Here is a 6,000-nt window from a genome sequence, read left to right as displayed (position 1 = left end):
AAACTCTGCTTCACTTTGTGATGCAGGGGGATGTGCTTGCAGCAAGGATAAAAGGCAACCAGTGTTTCCCTGTGACAAACCCCCTCCCCTGGTAGCTGACTACCCCTAGCAGGAGCCCAGATGGACAGATTTCATGCAGACCATTCTTGCTTTTGCTTCTCTTTTTTGCCAATGACAGGCCTGGCCCAAATCACTGGATTCAGTTTCCCTAGGTTCTTGTCCTGGCTCTCTGCCATCTAGTCCCCAAAACCTCTGGGTTGTTCAAAAGATCCCAGCTCTGAGTCTGCATCGGCCTCTCTCGCATTTCACCTGCCTCCCAGGGCCAGAAGGTGACTAGTTAGTTTCACCTGGGCCTCGCTCAGTTACACTCTCTGGCTCTTGCCAGGTGCCGCCAGCTGCCACCATCAGCTGCAAACCCAGCAGGGGGCACAAATTCAGACCCCAAACCTGAGAGAGTTTTGATTGAACTGGTTTTTGACTCCGTGAAATCACCTCTGTTAATATTAGGCTTTGAAAAATTCATTAGCCTGAGTTAATTTGGGGGTTCAAATTACGCAAGCATTTCCCTTTGATCGTCAGTTATTTATGAGGAGTATCGGCTTGAACGCATTCCCTTCCAGCTCAGGAATAAGGCGCTCTCCCTAACGTGGGGCTTTGCCCCGTTCCAGACGCTGTTCCCAGTGGCGAAGGGAGCCCTGGCGGGAAACGGCCAAAGGACTGGTCTGACTGAACAACAGTGTTCCTCTTGTTGGCCTCCAAGTGCTTGAGGGGGAAAAAATCACTAAACCCTGAAATTCAAAACTGGCAGCCCGGCTGGTGCCCCAGACACCCGGCAAGAAGATGAGCCACACTGAGGCATGCCCGGAAGAAAGAGAAGAGCCCAGCTGTGAACTAGACTGGGAGGGCGTTTCCCAGTGTTTAATTTGTGCCAGGGCTTGTCAGGGCTGAGCCCTGGTCAACCTCTGGGCCTGGCAGTTCAGAGCCCCGGCACCGCTGGGCTTGCTGCATCACTGATGAATGTAAAGTATTGCTTGAGCCCCAGCCCCTCTTTCATTACAAATTAAGCCCTGGCGTTGCCGCATCAGAGTGACAGATCCCAGGGTTAGGCCGGCACTGAGAGCTATTTCTGGAGGGCAGGGACTGCTCCGCCCTGAGACTGACTCCAGAGCATGTGCCCAATCCTGGCCCCTGGGGCTAAGGTGCACAATGACCATCCTCTTTGTGAGGGCCGCGGCTCGAAGCCCGGTGCCGCAGAGTGGAAGCCGGACACAGCACGTGCGGCTCGGGCTCAGCAAATAGTCAGTGTGGGTGCAGGCCGGAAAAATCAGGGGGAAACTTTCTCAAGTCAAAATTGACCCAAATTCACCCATTGTGTCACTCGCCCCGAATCTGCATTTTTCAGTGATAAAAATTTCAGTGCACAAAAATTTTGCCCAGCTACAACCATACGCACGAGCCGCCACAGTGTGAGCTAAAGGACTGAGCACCCCCGGGTGGGCTCATCTGTGGGGAAGGCCTGATACACTTCTCTGGGCGTCATATGTGCCCCGTGCACGTGAGCCTCACATTCAGTGGAGCTGGGCAGAGCCTCGTAGCTTCCCACCCTGGGGAAAAGGTTACTCGGCTGCTAGACCTTGACCCGAGGGAGCTGCTGTCTCATGGCGCGAGACGGGAACGTGGGGCCTGTTGTCCAGCTAGTCCATCCTGTTTGAACTTCTCCGGACTGCCCTGACCCAGGGGCCTCGCCCCACCCGGCAGCCAACTCCCTTAGTTAGAGGGGGTGGAGTCCCTGGCCACTAGCAAATATTCACTGCGCCCTGGGGCCTCCGAATCCCCCAGGGCCCAGCCAGAGGGGAAAGGCCAGGAGGCTGCATCTGAAAGCAGGCTGGCAAAAGGCCGAGGCTGTTTGCTGATCTTATGGAGATGCCATCCCCATAGTCTCTGCTCTGGGCTGGCCATGGGTGCTCTGGCTCCTGCCAGGTGACCTGGGTCACTTTGGCTGGGATTTGCTGGAGCAATGAGGAATTTGTAGCCAGAGATCCCAAGACTGGGCCGTTCCGGAGCTCCCACCTGCTGAGCGGCCGGCTCCAGCCATGGAGGGAAGGGTGGCAAGTGCCCGTTCGGGTGGTGACAGCGTGTCTCAGCTGGGAGGGCCCCAGCGAGTGCCAGGCCAGGGGTGACCCCAGGCCAGAAAGAGACATGGGGCAGCAGGCGTGACAAGGACCCGGGGGTGGGGAAGGAAGGGCAGGGACTCAGCCCTGCAGAGATCCTGGGCTGCCCCATTGGAACACGTCCCCATTGAAGGCAGTGCCCCGGGCTGGGTTGTGATGCCAGTTACCCCAGGGTAAAGCGGGAATCCTCCGGGTTAAGTCATTTGGAGCAGAATCCAGCCCGTGGGAGGAGGTGGCGTGGGAGGGGTCACAGCTGGGTGCAGAGCTTGGGGCGTGTGGGCGGCGAAGGGAGGTGGCTGGGGGAGCTGCCTCTCAGCCTGAGATCTGCAGGGGTGGGGCGGCCCACGGCGGCTGCTGGGGTACGTTAGTGGGGGGCTATTTGCTCGGACACTCCCCGCGTTGCTGGGCCCCAGCAGAGAGCCACGACCTGGGCCAACTGGGGGAGGGGTGCGGCCCCAAGTCAACCCAGACTCCAACCACGGGAAATTTTCCAGCATTTGTCATTAAGAAATGGAGCAACCAGCCCCTCCTTGCCCTGGTGCACACACCCAAGCGCTCGTACCTTCCCGCCCACCCAAGCGTGGCGCTGGGGAAAGGTTCCCCGGCACCTTGCAACACAGCCCATGGCAGCCTGCAGGGGGCGCCACACTGGTGGCAAGGCGGGGTGGCCCTGGATCCCCCACTGCCTCGGGTGGGATCCTCCACTGGGGTCGATCCGTGTTGCTCCGGTGAAGCCAAGAGAGCTGCAGCGACTGCCGGGAGCTGGCGCCATGCAGCGTGAATGTGAAATGCCCCCGGATCCGAACGCTCCTCTCGCTCGCTCCCGCGTGGCACAGGGGGAAAGGGCCAGCATCGCATGAAGGGCCACGGAGAATCGGGCCCCCTGATCCAGGCAGTCAGGCTTCGTAGCTTTCCCCCCAGTCCCCGCACCCCTGGCCATGGCTACTGTGAAATCCTGCCAGTCGCCAGCAAGGGGCTGCGTGGTCAGGTAGCTAAGGACCCTGTACTCGGTCTCAGGAAGGGGGGTCCATACTGGGCCGGTCTCTGTTTCTTTGGGTGTCAGGACCCCACCTCTAAAACAGGGACCATAAACCAGCCTTCGCCTGCTTAGATTCTTCAGGGCAGGGCCGGTCTCTTGCTCTCTGTATGTGCAGTACTCAGGACAAGGGGGCCTGGCCGTGGCTGGGAGCTCCCAGTGCCAGGCCTTCGTGATACTCAGTGACGGGGCAGCCACTGAAATCCTGAGCCGTGCTCTGATCCCGCACTCCTTGGCAGGGATCAGGCCTCGCTTTCTCACCGAGCCGGGACACACTCAGCTTCTTCATGAGACTAGGGAAACCCAGACACGCACACGCCTAGTTCTGTGTCCCACACAGAAACCTCGCACACGCACACAAACACTGGCTCATCTGGATGCTGGACCCGCAGTCGAGTTTGGCCAGTTGGTCCCCATTCCAAGCAGCCAGTGACATCGGCGCTGGATACGAGGCAACGGCATGATCAAAGGGTGATCAGCCACGGGAGAGCTGGCAGTTCCTGACGAAACCCCTGGCGTGAGTCAGAGTCACACGGGACTGGACCGGGTTGTCAGATGAGTGACACCCTGATTCCAGGGCTCACCCCCTGTGAGTAATGCCATCACCCTGTTGGAATGGATGGACAGCACCCCGGGACCTGACCTAGGGGAAGCTGTGAGCTGTCAGGGAGGGAAGTGACACCATCCAGAAAGGACGCAGCCTAACACCAGGTTAATCTTCACCCCGGGAGGGTCGTGACTGAACCTCCAGGGAGGCTGGGGACATTAGAAGATCCGGGATTTCCCCTCTCCCCAGGGAATCCCCAGGGCGGGGCCAGGAGAGCTGGGCCATGTGCTGTCTCTGAGCTTGGCACAAATTCCCTGTGGCCATGGGGACGGATGGCTTGGGCCCGGGGGAGGGTGATGGGCCACGGGGAGTAGCTGTCCTTTGAGACACCTGCCGTCCCCTACCCCGCACCAGCCGCCCTGTCAGCCCCTGCGTGACGCAGTTAATGTCTCAACCTTCTTCTTCCCTGTCTCCCCTCATTTGGCCGTGGACACCTAGGCCCAGTTCTCAGGAACACCATTCCACCATCGGGGCAGGGAAAGAGCTGGGGGAATATAAGCCACCTTTAGCATGTGCTGTGTCCTGCCATGAAAATGTGCAATCAGCCGTACTGGGTCAGACCAATGGCCCATCCAGCCCGGAGTCCTGTCTCTGACAGGACCGGTGCCAGGTGCTTCACAGGGAAGGAACAGAACAGGCGATTCTCGAGTGATCCGTCCCCTGGCTGTCGTCCAGTCCCAGCTTCTGGCAGTTAGAGGTTTAGGGACACCCAGAGCAGGCAGTTGTACCCCGGACCATCTTGGCTAATAGCCGTTGATAGACCTATGCTCCATGAACTTATCTCATTCTTTTGGCCTTCACAACATCCCCTGGCAATGAGTTCCACAGGTTGACTGGGCATCTACACAGCCACAGTCACGCGAGCTGGGGTCAGGGGCTGGCTGCCGTGGGCTGGGCAGCCCCTCCCCCTTTGCCTGCATGACTAGGGAGAAGACTGTAGGGGGCGATGTCCCTAGGACCCCACCCAGGACTTCATCCTGCACTTTTCCGATCCAGTGGGGCTGAGGGCACAGCCTTATTCCCCCAGCCCCGTCCGTCCCGTCTTCATCTCCCTTTCCTCGCTAACCCCTGGGCAGCGATGGGAGGAAGCACCCAGACAAAGGCTGTGAGCCAGGGCCCAGCACAAGGCAGGGCCTGCCTCCTACCAGCGCTCGGGGGGGCAGTGGGGATTCCCAAGAGCGGGGTCTCAGTGCCAGGTGGAGGGAGCTTGGTTTAACATACTCTGGGGCAGGCAAGCCGGATGCTGGATGGGGAGGACACTAGGGGGCAGCAAATTGGACCAGGCTGTCCCACTACCAAAGCTGGTTTCTTAGGGGCTAGGGGGTCCAGGGGAGGGCTCGAAGCAGGGGCCCTGGGGCAGGAGAAGGGCGCTGAGGTTGCAGAGAGGTAGAGATCCCAGGCCTGACGCAGAAGCACAATACCAGTCCAGCAGCCGGAGGGACGTGTACAGAGCGAGCGGCTTTGGCAGGAACGTGGCTGCCAGCAGGTGGGCATCCAGTGGGATGAGGCAGTGACCGGGTCGGCTCCGATCATGCTCCAATGGACAAGCGCCCACAGCATTGGGCCCATCAGCAGCCTGACAGGGCCACACAGACTGGTCCAGGGGGTCCTGCCGAGGCAGGGCTGAGGCCTGAGGGGTGCTCCTGTTGCCATTGGCTGCCCTGGGCATGCCCCAAGACGTCCATGCACCCAGCACAGCTGTCGGACCCCCAAGAGGAGGGGCAGCATGGTTAATGGATTGCACACAGGGGTGGGCATCACAGATTCCTGGGATCCTTGCCCACCTCGCAGTTTGGCCCTGGGGGAAGCCCTTCTGTGCCTCGGTTTCCCTAGCCGTAACATGGGGCTGAGTTCTAAAGCTGTCAGGAGGGCTAGCGAGGGGATGTTTGCAGAGGGATTTTGGCAGGAAAGGAGCTAAGTAAATCACATTATGATTTCCTCCCATCTGCCCTGGAGTCACACACGGAGACGCAACCCCTGCCCAGCGTTTGGGGTCTGTGGCTTGTGGGGATAAATAAAGCGGCTTTGTATCGTTTTGCTTCCCTCAGCCATGAATCCAGGGTCTGTTAGAGCCCAGCAGGACTCTGAGGAAAGGGCTGGGCTGGGTTTTCTAAATACACAAATAGGCTGTTTATTTTCCAGCAGGTCGAATGTGAACTCAAGTTCCCAAAAGCCACAAAGGATTC

Source organism: Caretta caretta, chromosome 24 (genome assembly GCF_965140235.1).
Source record: "Caretta caretta isolate rCarCar2 chromosome 24, rCarCar1.hap1, whole genome shotgun sequence".
In the NCBI taxonomy this organism is placed as follows: domain Eukaryota; kingdom Metazoa; phylum Chordata; order Testudines; family Cheloniidae; genus Caretta; species Caretta caretta.
Note: the sequence above shows the minus strand (reverse complement) of the source record.